The sequence below is a fragment of the Miniopterus schreibersii genome (genome assembly GCF_964146895.1).
Source record: "Miniopterus schreibersii genome assembly, chromosome: 2".
Lineage (NCBI taxonomy): Eukaryota > Metazoa > Chordata > Mammalia > Chiroptera > Miniopteridae > Miniopterus > Miniopterus schreibersii.
The window spans coordinates 136,068,303-136,090,832 of record NC_138102.1 but is presented as its reverse complement, the minus strand read 5'-3'; positions in this window follow the sequence as shown (position 1 = coordinate 136,090,832).

The following is a 22,530-nucleotide window of genomic DNA, read 5'->3' as shown; positions in this document are numbered from 1 at the left end:
ATAGTCCACCCTAACTAAACTGCACCCAGCCTAGGGAGGATAGGACACCAGATTAGCTGACTGTCCCTAATGGGACCTAACGATCTCCCCAAAGAATTGGGGTGCTTAACCTCCAAAGTGGGATAAATTCTGAGCAGTCAAAGCAACAAATGTCTAATATAGCTTTCACGGGGTAAGAAATGTACAGCTTTCATAGGACCCGACCAGGCAATTTAAACTTATTACTGTGTTTGCTCTGCATCACTCTCTATATTAAAGTGTCCCTTAAAATATTTCTTTTAGAACCAAATGACCAGAAAAGCTTTTTTTCCGCCCCCTGGGGGTGGGACCTGATTTTGATTTTGACTGAAAAACTATGTGAATAAAAATATTTTCACTTTTATTTGGTGCCAAGAAGTTTAGAGTCAAATTTACAGTTTGCATAATGCTTGGATTTGTCCTTTTTGGGTTTTAATCTCACTTTCTTAATCTACTTTTTATTTTCCTGGATTTTGATTTTTAAACTTTTCTTTTTTATCTTAGTATTTTATTTTATATGCCTTTATTGTCACCAGACTAAACTACTAAATAAATTGGTGGACGATAAATAAATAAGAAAGTAATTCAACAGAACATACATGATTCTAAAAGATGTACATTCAACTTTGTCTAATTTTTCACAGAACGCTTATCTATCTTTTACCAATTCCTGCTAAGTTTCTATTCTCCTCTCAAGGTTTCTGTGTATTTTCTCCATTTTTCCTTTCCCTCAATCTCCCAAACAAGGCCTTACATCTTTATTATGTTGATTAGCCTTATGTTAAGAATACAGTGGAAGCCAGGTTTTATGGGGCTTAAAGCTTATACTACATTGGAAATACTTTTTACTAAATGCACAACTAGGAATTAAAGTGAATATTTACTTAGAATGAGAAATAATATCAAGATATACATTTTAAAAAGAAACTGACAGATACCATAAACAAAAGTTGGTAAAAACTTATATTATTAAACTGATTGACATACCTCTATAATATTTGTTTGCCGACTTTTTTGGGGGGGATTATAAATTCTCAATCACATTTTTTCATACCAATAAATTTGTGATACTATCTTTTATAGGTAGATAAAGATATTTATTTTATAACTGGTAATTATATTTTTATAACCCATTATTAGTAATTTTATATAAAGTTTTAAGATATTGTTAAATTGAAAAAATAGCCATGATCAGTAAATAGTAATATATGAAACATACACTTTCAGGGGGTGTGTTCTAGTGTAGTGACTACTCTTAAGTACTTTTGGAATCCTTGGCACTTCTTAAACAGATTGTTCTTTTTATGCTCTTTGTAGTGGTATATTGTAATTTAAAAAAAAATCAATGCCAGTATTTTGTGTCCAATCAGCATGAAATACAATAATTTTCTAATGCGTTCAATAATTCATGCCTCTTCATTAATTAGAATTAACAAACAAGCAAAATGTTTATCTTTCGTTAAAAATTTGATCTTCCTATTAATGGATGATTACTTTCGATACAGTTAAAACAATGTTATAAATTACTCCTTGATGTAAGAATTATTTCTATTGACTTCATTATGTTTCTTTACCACTTTTGTTTCACATTCCATTAATTTTATGATATTTTTCTTTGGTATTTTTAAATAACTAAATTTAAAGATAATGAAAGTACTTTTCATATATGTTACAGGAATATGCAATTTCTCATTGATTTTGTTACAATATTCCAAAACATCTTTTCAAACTTCAGTTAGCAGCATTTTCTGAACTTCTTAAATACATTATTTATATTTTGTAAAAGGGGGAAATGGTGTATTTATCATATGATATGCTGCACTGTTTAGTATATTCTTGACAGAAGAGAGTGTCTTTTTGACTGGTAACCAATGAAAAAATAAATCTTCAGTCTACAGTGTTATATAGAAAGATTGCAATATTTCCCCCCAGACTAGCATCTTGCTTCTTACATTTCAGACCTTATTTTTCAACCACTGCCCCATGCTTCCAGTGCTGTGCAGTAGTTCATAGTCACATTAAGATGTCACCTCTGGCTCTACACCCTGGCCCACAAAGTGCTGTAAGTCAGCACAGCACATGCTAGGAGTACCCTTGGAAGCTGTTCTTTCACAAGGACAGTGGTAATAAGCTGAAAATGCCAACCAAGTGTGTAAATATACTCTACAAAATCCAAACTAAAGGTCTCTCCAGCACAACTTCCCTAAGCTTGATCCCAGAAATGTTTGTGGCCCTCAAATGCCACCTAACAAAGGCAAGGGGACAAGGCAAGTCAGAGTGGAAAGAGACAACAATCTTAATGTGTTTAAAATCCTTTTGGAAACTAATAAAACATACAACCATGTGAACATATGACTAGCATCCTGAAATGTTGATGTACTGAAGCTTAAGCTTTATTTGCTTTGTGGTAAATCATCATTGGGCTGAGTGTAGTTTGAAACTTTGTACAAATAGAGAAATAAACCATATCATTGTTAGAGGTCCTTTTTCTAAAGATCATTCTTAGAAAATTACTTTTAAAACTACCTTTTTAAAAAATATATCTTTATTGATTTCAGAGAGAGGAAAGGAGAGGGAGAGAGAGAGAGAAACATCAATGAAGAGAGAGACATTGAGCAAACCCACAACCCGGGCATGTGCCCTGACAGGGAATCGAACCCCGATCGCCTGGATCCCAGGTCGACGCTCAACCGCTGAGCCACGCCTGATCTGGCTAAAACTACTTTTAGTGGTAATTATTTCAAAAAGTAGAGCATATTCTTGAATGGAAAACTTCAAGGTAAAATTATCCAGATACCTTTCCCTTGATTTTTTAAGTAATGCTTGCAAATGATTCAAAATTTCACCTGAGTAACATCCTCCAGAGAGAACCATTGCCAACATTTTAGTATGTTTCCTTGCAGTATTTTTCTTCTAGTATATCTTTAAATAGTTGATATCTATAAACAATACTGTACTTGTCTTTTCTCACTTAACACCATCATTATTTTTCTATGACAATTAAAATTTATTTTTAAGCAGAATTTACTATTGAAATATTACAAAATGAAATATAATATTTATGCATTTTTAAAAATTAAATAAAAAACTAAAAATTGAAAATAAACTGAAATGAGGCTCTGGCCGAGTAGCTCAGTTAGTAAGAGCAACATCACAATGTGCCAAGGTTGAGGGCTTGATTCCCTGGTCAGAGCACATACAAGAAGCAACCAATGGATGCATAAATAAGTGGAACAACAAATTGATGTTTCTCTCTCAAATCAATCAATAACAAAATAAAATAAAAATAAACTGAAATGAATCTTTGTATCAAATGTACAATATAGCCACTTGCCACAGACAGGTAGAGGGCTACAAAAACAATATTAAACTCAATTTAGTAGTCTAATTGTTCTTATCAATATTATTACTATAAAGCCATTTTATATATAAAAACTCCTTTATTTTACAAACCAAGATTTTCCAACATAATATCAAAGAAGTTAATTAAAAATCCTAAAGTGATGTTTTAATTATGAACGTACATATAGATAAACTATTTTTTCTTTTCAAAGGTATGTTCACTAAAAATGCCTAGAAACAATAAAAACCCAACAATGAACATACCTGGTACTCAGACTGATGTCTGAATTTCACATCCAACTAAAAGGAACCAGGGCTCCTTGAGGAAATGGCTAATTCTAGGTCTGAAACTGAAAACATATAACATTAATCTAGGATATCTTGTGCCCCAAAAGAAAGAAAAGCTAATGGGGTTGTGTCAATTGATCACAGAAGCAAACATGAAGGGGCTTCTGTCTGCCAAAGATGGGACAATTTGAGCAAAAACTAATGAAAGTAATTGGCTGAAACATAGAATATACCAAACCTTTTGTTCATCATGATGTGTGTGGTGGGGGGGGGGAAGAGGAGAGAAGAGAGAGAAATTAAAAGTCAGTAGACACCATTTTTATGAACTGGTAATTCAAAGGAAAGAATTGAGCATTTATCTTGCCTTGAGTATGAACTGTATTTCAAGGAAACTATATAGTCCTAGTTGGTGAGAGAAAGCTCTTCTTTATCAAAGAATTCCAGTTAATAAAATTTAAAACATAAAATAGTTTAAAATTACCATTTTTGAAAACCCTTAATGAAATAATTAATTCAGGTAACTATCACTTATGAGTATAAACATTAGATCAAAAGATTGACAAGGAGCTTCACAATAGAGGACATCATGAGGTTGAACGTTTTAAAATAAATTATTTTTATACTCAAATAATATATTTTCACTGTATATAATATTAACGTAAAAATGAACTAAAAGTCATTTAAAATATGTTCACTGAGAAGTAACTATTGTTGATAGTTGGGTTTAATAATTGCATAAATGGAATAATGCTGTACTAAAGCTTCTAACCTGCTAGCTCCTGTTAATCAAGACCATCATTCATGTACAATATGGAATTATATCCCACAAAGAAGTAATTTTTAAAAGTTTGTCTAAAATTCTGACTTTTATACACATACTTAATATTTAAGAATCTAACTAAACACTATCTGTGATGGCTGTTTTTCAATTTAAGTTTGACACATACTTTAGTTTGCTGAACTCATATTTCCTGGTCTATTTCCCTTTGTCAGCTATTGCACTTTTGATAGCAAGAGCCTGAAAATACAAATAATTCAACAAGCATTTATTGAATGCTGCTTGTGCCAACTGTGTGCCAGGTACAGGTATATACCTCCCAGGAATATGTGCCAGGAGGGATGCACTGATCAATTAGGTATGGTCGCAGTCCACAAGGAATGAACCTATTAAAGCACGTGGACAATATTGATGTGTGCGCTAATGGAACTGTATTGAAGGTGATATGGACCATAGAAGAAACAATTGACATTTCCTGGGAAAAGAAAAAAAAATTCAATGACCAGAGTTATTTATGCTGAATTTTGAAAGGTGGTCAAGATGTGGCATGGGAATCATAGTGACACTGTAACTCACCCCTCTATTCTTTTACTATTGTTTCTGTTAGAAGTGTTTTTGTGAAAGATGAACTGTTAACTCATGCGTAACCCGTGGATAAGCGGCATATTTGTGTAAGGCTCCAGGATCGGGCCTGGGGGGAGGAGGCTGGCTCGGGGGACTGGCTGACTCTCCGCCATAAAAGCTGGGCCTCCGTGGGCCATTGGGATGGACTCTGCTGACTTACACACAGAGGACTTTCAACCTCCCTCCCCGATTTCTTTGTCCTGCTTTCCCTCTCCCTCCTAATAAAAGACCTCTGCCTGCACTGAGATGTTAAGATGGTCTTTGGGACCAGAGTCCCCCATCTTCTCAGGACCTTGAATAAACCAGCTCTCCTTCCATCAGCACCTGTCTCTCAAATATTGGCTTTTAAAGCTGAACCTGAGTTCGATATGAAAATGGTACGCAGAGAAACAGCAGAGACTACAAAGGCAGGGTGCCACCAACCCGAGTGGCATGGGCCATCGCAGTACAAGGAGTGCGTGGAGACTGCAGTGAGGTGAGGACAGTGAGGCCAGGGGCATGGAAACGGAGGTCATGGGCCACTTACTAGAGGCAAGGCTAAAAGGCAGTCACAGCCAGATGGGGAAGATAAATGAAAGTAGGATAACACACTTGACTGTTACAAATTCACACATAGCACAGTAATACACAAAAGCTAAGTTAAAATTATTTTCCTCAGACTATTCATGTTTACTTTTCCCATCTTTAAAATTTAGACATTAGAGTAGTTTATTTCCACTCCTCAGGAGGAAGGCAGGAATAGGTACAAAAACGTGATCAAGGGAGCTGGACACAGTTAGACAACCCAATAAATGCACGCATGAGGTTGTTTAGTTCTGCAAGGCAAGTTCTGGAGGCTTTCATGGCCAGTGTCCGTTTGGCAGCAACTAAGGAACTAACAGAACCATGAAAGGCAAAGCAAGCTCGCAGGAGCTCGTGGTGAGTCTCACGACAGATTTCGGATGTCAGTTTTTCTTCTAATAGGATAAAATCACTCATTTGAATCGAGGATTAAATTGCATCAAAAGGAAGAATTCACTTGACAAGTCCAGAATTACAAAATATTTGTTCTCTATTTTGTTGTTTCTACACCGGTCTCCTTGTTTGAAAACAGAGCTGGTCTATTTATTTACTTATTTATTTAGAAAAGCATTCTGAAGATCTCAAGGAGGCACACTCAGCTTCTGATCAACTTTAGCTTGCTATTCAAGTTTCCAAAAATTCAAATTTTTAGTTCTATAATAAATCACCTGAGTGCATACTGGCATTTTCTCTACCTCCATTTGCTGGAACTTAGGGATGAAATACTGGACACACAGAATTTTGTTTATTTAGTATTTGAATTTTTACATTTTCAACTTTAAAGAGCTAGCTTCTATCCCTTCTTCTTTTTGAAAGCAAAGACAAAAATATTTTTGTTCCAAGTTGATGGAATGTTAAATTGTCAGTTCTAGCTTTCTTCTTCCTTTCAGCTTATGAAAAACATCACTTCAAATAAATTGCACCAGTCATCCATTTAAATGACATATAAATGTCTCATTTCCAGAGATGAAACAATATTCCTACAAAACTGAAGTATATATTATGGAAAAATGCAATGCAGGGTTTCTTGGCATCAAGTACATAGAAGTGCAACTTGCACCTTGGGACTACTCCATGCCTTTAGATTGGGGTGATTATGCTGTCTTGTAAACAATCCATACGGATTCCTTTTGCTCCAGCAATTGCAAAATAAATTGTTGTCAGACACTGGAAATCTTTTCATATGCCCTTTTAATATGAAAAATCATCGGAGATCACATATTTCTGCAGCATTGGACAAGGTAAACTATGTGAAGAAAAACAAATGGAAAAATACACTGCATAACAATCTTCACAGAGCAAAGAAGTTGCCAACTACATCTGGTTATAAATATGTGCAAAGTTTCTCCCTTATAGAAGTTTCATAAGAGTTTCCAAAGTTCAAGAAGTTAAAGCATAAAAAATGATTTTTTAAAACCTTTGAAGGTTGTTGAATCTTCTGGCAAGATAGTGACATTTGTGAGTAAACCAAAAGCAATCGACATTTGTAAACTGTTCCTTTTTGAACCTGGCAATTAAACAATAGAGAAATGTGTCAAACCTCCTGCAAGCTATTTTAGGAGGCGTCTTTGCAACAATTAGAAATGAACATAAGAATGACTGACAGCTTTGTACAGCCACACTAAAGCTTTATGTGGCTCATAAAATGCATTTGAAAGACTGGAAAATCATAACGTTTCCAAGAAAGACATAGATATTGATGCCAAGTGCCCTTTCACGGAAAGACACGTGTGGGCATGTGCGTACACGCACGCACACACACACGCACACACACACACGCGCGCACACACACACACACATACACGCACACTTAAAGATGCTCCCTGTCTCCTTCAAGCTGCTCTTCTCCACAAGCCAGAGTGAGCTTTGCTCTCCACTAGGGGCTGCGTTCCAGAGCAAATCTCTAAGGACTGATGCATGAGAAAGAAAAACCCACCTGTTACTAGGATACCGAGGTTCTTTATATTCTGACATTCAATTGCAAGCTGGAAGCAAGACAAGACACGATCACAATGCAAAAAGTGGCTTGAAAGTCAAGCTGTGTCCACAGACATTTCATTACACATTGGCTTAAAGAACATTGCCCATATTAAACGCATTGCTAGGATCTTCCATAAAGTAAAAGAGTCACTAAAATATAGATTAGAAACAGTGGAGGAATTTAATTGGAAAGAGCCACATGAAGTTTGTGTCATCCTGCAAAGCAGAATACACCCACGCCTGCTTCCAATCTCAAGGCTTAAGATGAGCTAAATGAGAAAAATGTTTGAATATGTTCAAAAGCCTGGAAATAATTTTGTGCTTTACGTGGGCTCTATTATTGTACCTATCGGGGAGGGACTATATGAATTCTATATGAATGTAGTTATGAAATTACCCTCCAGACTTGGCTTCCCTGTCCTCAAGAATAGAATTTTCTTCAACATTGTCACAGTTCCCGTTCCTCAACTCTTTATTTTCATTACTTTTTAAGACTTCTCTAGCTTTTCTACACCACCTCCACTTGCCACATTGGAAAAATTTGGTCAAATGGCTTTGCAATACAGTTATTGATATTAAAATCTCTGAAAGTTGTATATACAGAGCAATCATGGTGATTTTCATATGACATTCTCACATATACATAATATTAATATTTTCTACTTATTGTAGCATTTATGTGGAGTATCCAGGAAATTTCTATATGATTAACTAAAGCATCAATATAATTTGAGAGTCATAAGACAATTTAAGGGGTTATCTTGTCACTACAGTAAGGTATTATGATAAAAATGTAAAAGAATTCTGAACATACATTTTCTGCACTATTTCAAGGACAGTAATTACTAGCATTGCAAATGCATCACTCTTTTAAGAGAAATAAGAAAACATGTTTTGGGTGATTTTAGCCAAAAGAGTACATTCCATTGACTTTGCACAGCAGTTGTCTTTCTGTTCCCAGTTCTATATTCTGAACAGTACAATACCAAGTTACTATCATTTAAAAGGACTCTGGAGACCTGGTCACTTATGTCAGCAGTGTTTTGTGAAATTAACACATTGTACTTGTCATAGGGCTATTGTAATGGAAATCTATTCTGCACTTGACTCCAGAGACCACAAATCATTTTTCCTGCCTGAAGACTTTAAAAAAAACACACAAAAAAACAAGAGATGGCTTTCAGTTGTGATAGAGGTAACATTGCTGGCAAAGATCAGCTACAATACATGAAAAGGAACCATAGTCAAGCATACCTTATTTCTAAAAGTGCCAGCTATAATCATTAAAAAAGCTATTGTGATAAAAAAGCTATTGTGATAAAAATCCTTAACTTTCCCATACTCTTTATCTTTTTAAAGAATGAGCTGTAGGACTCTGGGTCCTATAGGCAAGAGTCTCTTCTAGTGACTATGATGTGGTGTCATGGAAAGAGTCCTTTCCTAGGGGTTAGGAGACCTGTGTTTGAGTCCAGCTCTGCCATTAGTTGGCCGCATAACCTTGTAAATACCACTTATTCATTATAGGCTTCAAATAATTTATTTATAAAATGAAGGGATTGTATCAGCATTCCCATCATACCATAAGAAATCAATTTTGTTTTGTAATTTGCTGGTTTCTATGTATTAGAATATATTTGGGTTGGTTTAAGAGAATAATTGATCACAAAGGTACGTTTCCCATGTCCTGTGATACAAACGAGGGGGCTGCTTGAGCATCTGAGGGTTTCCTCACATATCACAGGTCTTGGAACAGACTTTAGAAAAACCTCACTCATGAATGCGATGCTAAGATTGCTATAAGCGAACAAGTGTCCCTGCTTCATTTCCACAAATTTGTTTGTAAAAACTATACAAAACAGATGCATTTGCAGCTACTTTGAGGTGAGACGTGATATTTTGGGACATTTTATCAGGAACCCCCTGTGAATTGGCCATTATTATATGTGTATTAATATGTGTATTATATTTAACATAACAGCTAAAATATGGCCATGATCAAGCAAGGGCAGTTACCGCGATCCACATTCTTATGAATTTCTATCACCGACTGTTGTTCAGATTAGTTGAATGGAACAGAACTCAACCATGCCCTGCCTCCGCACAGTCCACACACGGCACCCCTTGTGATTGCCACTCTCGGGCCCCACAACCGAAGGACGGAAATAATTGGTGGTGTCATTTATAAGATTTACAGGTTGAGAGAAGTTGCTCGTTGAAATCAGTAATAATGTTGAAACCACTCAAAAGTTGTTTATGAGCGGCAGAAACTGAAATTGAGTTGTGCAAGAAGGCACACATAGATAATTTTGTAGGACTACAACTTTTGTGCTGCAATTACGTTAGTTTGGGCTTTGCTCCTTTCCTGCTTCTCTGCTTGACCATTACCCCAGGTCAACAAACCAGTGAGGTAATTTCCAGGGCACTTTGTTTTAGTTACCCAGGCAGCTTAATCTTTTTAAATTTTTTTACTATTAATTAGCATTTCCTTTTTCTGATTATTAATACATTCTTACAAAACATTTACATAATACAGATGTGAATAAAGTATTAGTAATGCTTTCTACATTTGAGAGGAAGATTAGAGGTTGGGTTAAAACTCAGTGATATTTGTTCATGTACATCACTTGTAAGATACTATGTCCAATGAGAAAGAAAAGAATTTGGGGTTTAAAGAAATCTGAAAAATATAAGGAAGAGTGTAATACTGTATCCATTTTCCAAAGATGATCATTTAATGGGCATAAAAGTATTTCTGAAATATAAAGACAACCATGAGAAGAGTGAGCCACGGCACAGTAACGCTGGAGAACAAGATTTCCATTCTGTTTCCTGACAGATCACATACTCAAACATGTCTTTTCATGGTCAACAAAGTAGAGTGCAACACAGCAAAGTAGTCTATAGTACTCTGAAGACTACTTAATAAAAAGGAAAGTTAATAGAACATGAATAAAACATACATGTGAATCAGATAAAGGTGTACCAGGAGACTGATTTTTAAACAGTTTTACATTAGAGAAGTATGAATAATTTTGCCACAATGTCTTTTCCTTATTTTTTAAAAAAACACTCTTATAAGTAAAGAATAAAAAATCTTCCTTCATATAGAAAAGAAATCCATTTGAAATCAAAAGCAATTATTATAATTAGCCATGGAACACTAGACACATTACTATTACAATCTATTAAAAAATAAAACAAAGATTAGGCTACTTCATCTGTTATAAGATATAAAGCAAACATTAAATTTGTGAAAATCTCAGCTTCTTTTAACTTTAGTCAATAACAATCAACATTAAATTATTTATTAGGCTTCAATAATGTGCCAATAAGTTGGTGAGGGATCAGGGATTCTTGTGGTAAGTAAACACAAGAGATGTATTTGGGGAATTCTTAGTCTAGAGAGGAGATAGGCAAGTACTCAAGCAATTTCAGGTGGTTGTGACACCTGCTGTGATAAAGGTGAAGAACTGGTTACTGGGGAAGCATTTAAGAAGGGTGGCCTCTATACTAAATCCTGACAAGCAAGTAGGGCTCAGGAGAGCCAACTGAAGTAGCGCAGATTATAGATAAAAGGAAGGAGATGAAAAAACATTGGCATGCGAAACAGCACGATGTATTTAAAGAGTTGCAGATGCTCAGGACGGTTTTCAAGAGAGTTTTTAAACAGTTTCCAATAAGTCGTTCTACTAATTTTGGATTTTGATATGTTTTTTAAGTAACCAAAATATCACATAATTGCGTCATTTACGGCAATGAATTGGTATTGATTATTCTTGTAGGAAAAGCCTTCCTCATTATTAGCTTGATCTGATTCCCAGTCATGGTGGAGACTTCATAGGTACCAATTCTTTTATCATCCATTGCTTTTTATCATTTAGTCAAACATCAATACTTAATCTCTATGTTTATATTTAATATCTGCTTCCAAAATCCCAGAGTATTCCCAGCTTTCTGAAAACCATGGGGACAGCCACATGAATTTGTCTTGGGAAACCTCACACAACTTATTATTTATGACAGAAGTGCTTGACTAAATCATACCTGGAAGCCAGGCAGGGTTCACATCAAATCTGGAAGTCATCTTCATAAAGTTCTTATTTTTTTCCCCATTTTACATCTTTCAAACCTTTAATAATGCTCTGGATTTTTCTATGTGTTCTACTGGGATGAAACATTGGGTCCAAAAACAAGTAATCACATCTTATTTCAGCAAGAGCTTCATCTTTTGTTTTCAAATAGAAGTCCATGTTGAATGAGAGTAGAGTTTCTATTGTAGCATCTACCAGAAAGCTTGAAATCTGGAACTATTCACCTTAGAAAGTAACCCCTGTAACTCAGCACTTATGTCTAGAACATACTGAGCAGTCAATAAATACATATTGAATAAATATAAATGGGTCTATATTCACAGACTTAATAGGTAGTCTCTGAGGTCCATCTTAGCTCTAACTTTGTAAGATTCTGTAGGAAACAATGTAAGGGAAGGTCCATGTCTTCTTGAAAAATTTGGAGGAGGAGAGAAGATCTGCAGGTGGGAGATAAAATACAGAGTGTACAGGTTAATATGGGGGTCTATTTAGTTCATTGGGCATGCACATCCCAGGTAACAGTGTCCAGACCAGCTAGAGAGGTTTTGAAGACCCCAAAACTGATTTATTCAGTTAGGCAATGTTATTTGCCTACTGTGTAAGAAGTCTGAGAAATTCATTAAAAAGGAAAGATTGTTTTTAATGAAATACAGTAGCTTGACAGTTAGACAAAAATTGATGTACACCTTGGGAACATTCACTTCCTTCTTATGTCCTTCATAGCACACACAAAGAATGTTATTTTTCTAAGACATGTCCTAAAACGTAGATCATGCCTATATTTAAACACAGCTGCTATTGTTCCACTGAAGCTTTACTCAGAATATAGGCGAGTGACATGATAGGGTGACGGAATGGTTACAACTGTACACATAGACTACCAGAAGGAATATCTATGGCATTACACTGGTGAGATAAAGGTACCCATGAATTCCAAATTGGGGTGGCTTCTTTTGTCCAAAACAATTTTGAAAATGACTTATCCTTTTGAAAACATGGAATTATAAAACCATGCTCTGAATATTGCAGCAAAACAGAGGCATAAGCAGTAAGGAAATCTAACTAATAAAGTAACCCTTGTATGGGGGGAGAGAAGGAAAGAGACAAAAATTCCATTTGATTGTTCATTTAATCATTCACTCACTCACTCATTCATACATTAAATATTTGAGTGCCTACTATGTACCAAGTGCTATTCTAGGCTCTTACAGTAAAGCAGTGGGTGAAACAGACAAAATATCTCTGCCCACTTGCATTTTACATTCTTGTAGAAGATAATAAAAAATAAATAAGTAAAAATAAAACAGAGACTTTCAGAACATGATAAATACTGCAGAGAAAGATTGATCAGAAAAGGAAAGATAGTGAATGGTGAGTTGGGGGGAAAGGGCAGATGTTACCATTTTTAGACAGGCTGGTCTGGAAAGGCCTCCCTGCGAAGATTAACTTAAGCAAAATGTGAAGCAGGTGAGGGAGCATTAATATATCTGGGAAGATGCCAGCAGAGGAGCTTTTTCTATGTAATAAGAAACTGGCTTCGATATTTTATTAGCATATTGAAAGAAAGCCAATGTTTCTTAGAAATATAAAGGATGAGAACTCTCAAGTCTAATCTTTGAGTGGCTTCAGAAATCCTGAATAGTTGTATGAAACATCCTACGACAAGGAAGTAGCTTGTTGACAAAGACTGGCATGAATGCAGAGGAGCACAGAGCCTGTGGGTCGTGCAAGCAGGTTCTTAGAGAAGGTGGCGTGGGATGCATTCCTTTAGTTGCATCTGGCTCAGGGCGTCAACAGTGCATAGGTTAATACCAAAACCACCCAGTTGAGATTTTATGGTTTATTGCAACTAACATTTATTAAATGCTCATTATGTGTCATCCAGTGTACCAAGCGCTTTGGTGACACCATCTCATATAATCCTCACAATAACCTTAAATGACGGGTAGGGCTATTATCTTCATTTTATGGAGAATAAAATGAAGGCATAGAGAGATTAAAGCATTTGCCTACAATGCTAATAAGTTGCGGAGCCAACACTCAAACCCAAGGAGTTTTATTCTTAAGTTATAGGTAGAGAAAAAATGTATTTACGTTTAACTATATGGGAAAATAACATACAATTCTTACTCCTATTGTTTTTGATGAAATATTTTTAAAAGTAACACATCAAAAATAAGAATTTAAGGTATCTTCAGATATCACTACAGACATATAAACAACCCTAACTACCAGCTAGTATGAAGATAAAGTTCCTCAGCCAGAGGAAGCCATCCTCTAACACAGCGCATCCCTGCATATGCTATTGTTCAGTACACTGAATGTGGACATCGGACATTGGCTGGAGAAAGAGAATGGGGAAAAGGGAACTATAGGGAAGCTCCTATTGCTGCAGAAGGCCAGCATGCACCGTAATTACATTATAAAGCACAAATAGGAACAATCAGAGGGGCAGGAGGTTTTTGTCTAGTAATTTAGTGAATGTGTAAAGTAAATTGCAAACACCTGCAATTTATTAGTGTCACACCCTTTTAGCAAGCTTCATCTGATATTTCTTCCCACCCTTATCTCCTTTTGTGTACTGTAATTTCCTGAAAACCATTGCACTAAAACCTGGCAACAATGCAGTCTTTGGAAACAAAAATACAATTTTCTCATATCAGAACAAATCATGTGATATTAAATAGGGATTTAAAATACTAAAAGAAAAAGCAATTATAGAACTAAAAAAAAACAAAAAACACCTGATAAAAGCTTTCTCTTTACAATAGAGATGCTAATAATAAAACATTTTTTTCAAGAACTATTTTCAAGTATTAATAAATGATCACTGGAATGGTTTGTTGTCTGCTATTTCTCTTAATTAGTGAATCTTAATGATTTAGGTCAACAAACTGGATAGTTCCTCATAGGCGTAATACCTGTATCTGTGTTTATATATATAAACATTAACTGGCAGTCAACTCAGTGAAAGTCATAATTCTGAAATGGCTTTAACTCATGCATCTCTTACCATTTCCAGGAAGTCAAGGCTTCTGAGTAATGGGAATATCAACAGATAAAAGGATCCACCATTTTCAGGGTAAAACTTACCTCTCTTTAGTGACAGGATGAAATCACTACATTACAGGACCTTAACTCCCTTACTCAAATTGACCCTTTTAACAAGTTGATTAAGTGTATCAATCTTGGCTTCTTCAGACACATCACTGAATTCATGAAAGGTCGCATAACACTAGGCATATACAATGCCTTATAAAGGTGTCACCTTATAGAGAGATTTCTCAGTCTTAGACAGAGAAACCACGCCTACTTGCTGTTCTTTATACATTACATCTTTGGGCTTTGTTATGTGTACCATAATTATGTAATTTAGACTGGAGTCTCACCAGTCTAAAGGATTTATACCTCTGATGGCCTCTTTCATCGTAAAGGTCTAGGATCCTGATGCACGCTTCAATATTGCCACCTGTGCCGTGATGTTTGAGCTTCTCTCTGCTCTCATGCCCAAGACAGAAACCCTTTGTGAATGATTTTCCTTGTATCTACTGGAATATTGAATGGTGGCATAGTATTTGCTTAATTTCTCAGTATATTCATTTGTTTAGTGATTTTTCACCTATAATAATCAGCAACTCAAATTTTCTGAATTTGCTATTGCAATTACATTGTGAATCTTCTTCTTTATGATGAAAAAACACATTTGACTGATTTACAATGGGACCTTTTTCCCTGATGAGTGAGCTTTTACTTCTTATTAGAAGGCTTAATATCTTGGCTCTTTCAAAGTGCTTGGTAGTAGTCGTCCAAGCTTAGGCCTATTGGGGGTGAGGGCGTTAGATAAGGTATACTTCATTACAAACTGCAGCCCCCATTTCTACCTCTCTAAACTTCAAGAAAACTTCAACTAATAGGTCCAACATTTAAATCCAACCTTTTCTTCTTGCTTTTTTTGTTTTGTTTGTTTAACTTTGTTGTCCAAGTCAATATTTGCTCAAGTTCGTAGAAATTCCATTCAACTTATTTTCTTGGCCAAATATGTCAGCAGTTTTTCATCTCGTTCTTCATTTGTTCCTCAACCTTGAAAGTCTTAGGGACAATGTCAGCTGCCAGTGCCAGTTATTGATCCCCCATGAGGCTTTGGAGTCCCTCACACAAATGAAAGTCCAGACACTCGGCCACTCTTGACCTCTTACTCACATATCAATATGGAAACTCCATATTTTACACTGAACTGCCAGGGAGCAGGCACTATGGCAACATTTACAAATATAATACTCAAACAGAAGTTGATGTTTGAGGATTTGATCAGCTAACCGGTTATTTAGTTTATAGCCTGTCCTAGCCTGTCAAATAATCATGGCAAATATTTATTCTAAATTGACTATTTATTCTTTTCATAGTGTCTATAGCTAGAATTTTAAATTAAATTGACTCTAAAATCCTATGATAATGCATTAGTAAAGACGGGTTAACTGAGCCAACACACAATCCCCAAATGTCAGTAATTCAGTATCATGAAAAGAAAAGGACCCATGTTCTTGTCTTCTTGAGACTTCCTTTTTTCTGTGTCCATAACTCTTCTCTATTTAGCTGGGAGAGAGAGAGAGAGAGAGAGAGAGAGAGAGAGAGAGAGAGAGAGAGAGGGAAAGAGAGCACAAGAATTGTGCATGGGAGCATTTTAAAGTCCAGAGATGGAAATGCGTTACATCACTTCTACACACATTCTGGAGTCAGCCCCGTGTATCTCCTAATCGTAAGGCAACTGAGAAATGGTTTAGCTGTGTCCCCAAGCAGAAAGGAAACTAACTGGATAAATGTTTCGCACTGTTTGCTTCAAATGGTTCCATATAAACATGGGTGTTTCTTATATAGTCTTTGTTCACACTACTGGCATGGTAGTGAAAATGATAGTGGAAATGACAGTGTCAGATAAATCTACAAAAATTTCCGGTTGAAATATAAAGAAAATGATGCACATGCTTCAGATTCACTCCCAGTGTATTTAGACCTGTAGTAAGCAAGTTGGTGCCCTTGTTTCTTATGCTCAAGGCTTTAAAATGTGCCCGTTTCTCTTTATTTACTACACAAATACCTGCGACAATGCTTAGCATGTGTATAGCACTTTGATCCTCATTTTTCCTCAACATCTCTCTGAAATTTGAGGGATAGCTATTTTTATCCTTATTTAAAGGAACGATCAATCATTTAGATTGGCATTGTGGAATCTATTTGAGCAGAAATGCAAGTCTGGAACTCCAGCTTTGTGGCTTTCAGTTTCAGTCTTTGTCCTTAAATGCATCACCTCTTTTCAGCACTTATACCACAAGAGCAAGAGAAATAAAAGGAGGTGAAAATTAAGTTCACTGGTCCATTATGCCCCTATTTTCTAAATCTAGTAGGTATAGAAGAGGAACTTTTACTGGCTAAATTAAAATGGGCAACTAATTGGTAATTTTTTCTTCTCTGAACGTCTTTATTATGGTGACTATAGGACTACAGGATTGTGCTGCTTCCCTCAAAACTTCACACTTACAACAAAGGTAATTTTCAGGATCATCAAGGAAAAACCCCCTATTTTTAGTGTTTTGTTTAATTCTGTCTTAAAGACCCAAAGAGTCTAAATAGTTTGAACCAGCACTCAAATTTAAGATTCCCCTTCACTCCTTTGAGGACTGCCCATTAATGCTATAGAAGAGAACACACAGGAGTGTTCACATTTAATATTTCATGAAATGTTTTTGAAAGGATTACAATAAGTCTATCCACTGGATCTCCAGTGAAATGTAAAAATTTTCTCTAGGTATATAAAACTATTCCTCTTGAAAATTTTATGGGCCAAATATTCATCTTGCAATAAAAGTCCGAAAGCAAATAGATTCTTAGTTAGGTGGAAAAAAAGATGCTTACCACCAAAATGGGGGAAATGGGATTAAAAAGGATAGGGGAGAAAATATGTCCAGGCCCACCCACTGTGAGAAGAGTTTCAGCTGGATCCAATAGCAGGAGTCTAAAACCAACATGACAAGAAACAGAAAAAGGAATGAAAACTTGGACTGCCTTTCTGCCCACACACATGCAGCTGCAATGGAAAGAATCACCAAACTAATTGGCATCAGATAGTTTGCATATTAAGAAAATCGGAAAATGCTTTCTTGCTTATATTTGGTTTGAAGACTGTTTTCTAAGCCCACAATATAGAATTATGAAAATATTAGTCAAAAGAATTTGGGTTATTTGAATTCATGAAGAAATGCTAGCAAGTATGGAAATAAATCAAAGCAGCAAATAAACATCAATAGAAAGGTTACATTTTTTTGCCATTTTTATAAAAATTATACGTACTGAATTAGAAATTAAAAAATTATAATTAAAAATATATTTCTTAATCACTGAGACCTGTCATAGCATTTTAAAAACTACTTTAACCAAAAAGGCACCAGATTTATTGACTCATCTGTAATAATAAATCTCATATATTTTAACAATGGTAACTGATGACTATAATGATTAATAATGTAATGCAATCTATTGTATTAAATTGTAAATATAATCTTATTTGCTTTTTATTTCTCCTCCAAAACAGTATTGGGCATTTCACATAGCAAAAGCTCAATATATATTTGTTACAATCAATAATAATAATCATAAGACTAATAATGGTGACTGTGTCTCAGATCATTATTTTCTTTTCGACTTAATGGTTTTCAAGCCAATTCATCATTTGGAGACCTATGTGTACCTAGATGTTCTATCTAAAAGTTATTAAGTTTATTTAAATTATAATAACATGTCAAAAGTTTTGTTTTAAAAATAATTTTAAATTTCAACATGTATTTGTCTTAGGAACAAAGAAGCAAATACAAATATAAGTTTGCTATAAAAAATATCTGGTATGTTAATATAGTGTTTTATATTGTAAAACTCTAAAACTGTAACTTGTTATAGATAAAAACCTCTGGAAGAGAAAAAAAAAATGTCATCTCAAGGACTGATGCTGAATGGCAATGGGAATGGCAGAGTATGGATCTCAAAAAATCCCCTCTTCCATAAAAACAATAAGAATAGTGGCAAAAAAAGTGGTCCAAATTACATTTTTAAGAATCTGGAAATTAAGCAGACACTTGCAACAATTTGGGGACCATTTAAGAAAAATGATTAAATATCAGTAAGGACAGCAAACTTTGTGGCATTCACCTTGTTCTAGTTCCACCCACCTTCCCCAGTTCTGTCAACCTTAAAAATCAACAACCTGCAATCATGGTAAAAGTCAGCAGCCTAGCAGGCACTGGAGAGGAAAAATGGGTTGGAGTTTCTCCAAGGCCTCCTTCCCAGATAACTTCCCAGAGGTCATTGTTTGGCTTCTCTGGAAGTTCTCTGGAAAATCCCTCTCACAACACTTGTCTTTATTTGACCTGACTCAGAGATCTCTCAGTGTGAACAACCTTTTCCTTAGGGCATCTGTCAAAACTAATCAGTGACAGTTGTTTAATGTCATAACTGTTTGAAGTGGTGTTAACAATTAGTGCAAACAACAAGTGGAACAAAACACTTAAATAGACTACCTGGGGAATGAATGTCCAGAGGAGGTTTTGAAAAGTTCTGAGTTTTAAAGAATCTACAAAGCAATGGGTATGAGTTGGGCTCTGTACATGTCCAGGAAAAGCCTGAAAATGCCGTAACATTTCACCTCTGGCTGACTTTAAGGCTTTATGCAATCAGGAAGTGAAGACTAAGATAGAAATGTAAACTGCCTGCCTGAGCATATAAGACATGCCTCCAAACACACACTGAGGCCTTAATCAAAGGCTGAGAGGCTTACTGGTTTCAGGCATTTTTAAAAAAAATCTCATTAGCTGACCACTAAGATAATTGAGCAATGACGCCAGTGGCTACACACAACAAAGAATGCAGACATTACAGAATTAGTTCAGGAAATGAATTAAATAAACAAACAGCAACAAAAAACAAGAGCAACAACAACAAATTCTGGGAAAGAGAAGGGATTTGATTTCCAGAGTTGTCACATTATATCATTATAATGTCAAATTTCAAAAATAATTACAAGACATTCAAAGTAAAGAAAGTATAGCCTATACACAGGGAGGAGAAAAGAGTCAACAGAAATTGTATGTGGAGAAAACCTAATGCTGGACTTACTAGACAAAGACTTTTTGTTTAGCCTAAAATCAGCTATTTTAAATGTATTTAAGGAACTATATAAAAGAACAATGTTGCATCAAATAGAGAATATCAATATACAGAAAGAAATGAGTAAAAAGAACAAAAGAGAAATTCTGAGTTGTAAAGTACAAAAGCTAAAATAAAATATTCGGTAGAGGAGCTGAACAGGTGATTCAGCTGGCAGGGGAATCAGTGCACTTGAAGATAGGTCAATGGAGATTACCTAATCTAAGGAACAGAAAGAAAAACAATTGAAGAAAAATGAACAAAGCCTGAGTCCTGTGAGATACCATCAAATGTATCAGCATATGTATAATGAGAATTCTAGGAAGAAAGGAGCAGAAAAAACATCTGAAAAATTAATGGCCAAACTTTCCAAATTTGATGTTAAACATTAGTTTTCACATCCAAAAGGCTCAATAAAATTCAAGTAGAATAAACTCAGATCCACACCTAGAAACATCATAATTAAAGTGTCAAAAGCCAAAGCTAAAGAAAGAACCATGAAAGTGAGGAGAGAAGTGATTACCACATACAAAAGATCCTCAAGATTAACAGTAATATCAGAAACCACAGAGACCTAAAGGCAGTGGGATGACTTTTCCAAAATACATAAGGAAAAAACTACCAACCAAGAATTCTATATCTAGCATACTATCCTTCAAACAAGAAACAAATTAAGACATTCCCATATAATCAAAACTGAGAGAATTTATCATTAGAAGACCTGCCTTATAAAAAATACTAAATGGCATTCTTTAGGCTAAAATAAAATGAGTCCAGACAGTAACTCAAATCCACAAGAAGATATAAAGAAAACCAGTAAAGAGATTTACAGAGGTAAATATAAAAGACAATATAAATGTATTTTTTTTATTATACTTTTTCTTATCTGATAGAAAAGGCAACTGTATAAAGCTATAATTTTAAATCTGTACTGATGGGCATAAAGTGCATAAAAATGTAATTTTACAGGAGTAATAGCACCAAAGAGAGAGGAAAGAATGGGGTCATGTAGGAATGAAGTTTTTGCAAAGCATTGAAATAATATTGGTATATATCTGAACTAGATTTTTTTAAGTTAAGATGTTAACAGTGATCCTCAGGATAACAACCAAGAAAATAATTCAAAAACATATATCATAAACAAAACTAGAAGGGAATTAAAATAGGACACTAAAAGATATCTATTTAGCACAAAAGAAAGCAGTAATAGAGGAAGAGAGAAACAAAAATGACATAAGACACGTAGAAAACAAATAAAATAGACTACATAAATTCTACCTTATCAATAATTACATTAAATGTGAATAAGTTAAGCATTCCATTCAAAAGGCAGAGATTGTCAGAATAGAAAACAACAACATGATTCAACAATATGCTGACTACAACATACTTGCTTTGAATTAAAACATACATATAAGTTGATGCCCAGCAGGCATGGCTTAGTGGTTGAACACTGACCTATGATCCAGGAGATCACAGTTCATTTCCCTATCCAGGCACATGCCCAGGTTTCCGGCTTGATCCTCAGTGGGAGGCATGTAGGAGGCAGCCAATCAATGACTCTCTCATCATTGATGTTTCTATCTCTCTCTCTCCCTCTCCCTTTCTCTCTCTGACATCAATAAAGATATGCGTGGTGTTTTTGTTTTTGTTTTTTTTTTTAAGTAAATAATCTGTCCAGAAAAAGCTCCAAATGAATTAAAAAACAAAAACAAATAAGTTGAAAATAAAAGGAATGGAAAGAGACTTACCATGCAAAGAATAGCTAAAAGAAAGCCGAAGTGTCTCTAGTAACATCAAACAAAATAGACTAAGACAAAAATTATTGCTTAGAGACAAGAAGAATATTTTGTGAAAAAAGGTCTATCCATCAAGAAGATATGACATATATATATATCACATATGTATATAGGGTGTCCCCAAAAATGTATTCACACTTTGAATAATTATAAAGGCAGTGTTTATTAAAATACATTTCATTCTCAAAATGTAATAGAAATGAGCTGTTAAAGTGTTTATACATTTTTGGGGGGATACCCTGTATATATAATCATAATCATAATTAGGGTCTCAAAATAGAAAACCAAACAGAACTGAGAGGATAAAAATATAATTCAGTAATATTAAGTGGAGATGGACAATTCCTAACTCTCAACAATGAAGAGAACAACTAAACAGAAGATCATCAAGGAAATAGGAGACTTGAACAACACTATAAATCAACTACACCTAACAGACATTTATAAAACACTCCACAGGACAACAGCAGAATTGACATTCTTCTCAGGTATACAAGAAGCATTCCCCAGACTAGACCATATGCTAGTCTATCAAACAAACCTCAGTAAATTTAAAAGGATTGAAATCCTACAAAATATGCTGTCAGCATTACTAGCCCAGGTGCTTCCATTCAAAAACCTCTTCATCTGGAGCCTTCATCAGAGACCTCCCTCAGTCACCTCTATAGAAGCCACCTTCTCAAGGAAAGGATAGGGAGAATCCTGAAGATAGTTTTCTTCACTCTGACTCTGTACTCAGTACTTTTCCACTCCTAGCTTTTCCCTCTTGTCTGTCACCTGGCTCCTGGGTACAGAAAACTGTAGGCACCTTTTGTTTAAGGCTCCATCACAGTGAGATGACTCCTATGTTTGTGCTGAT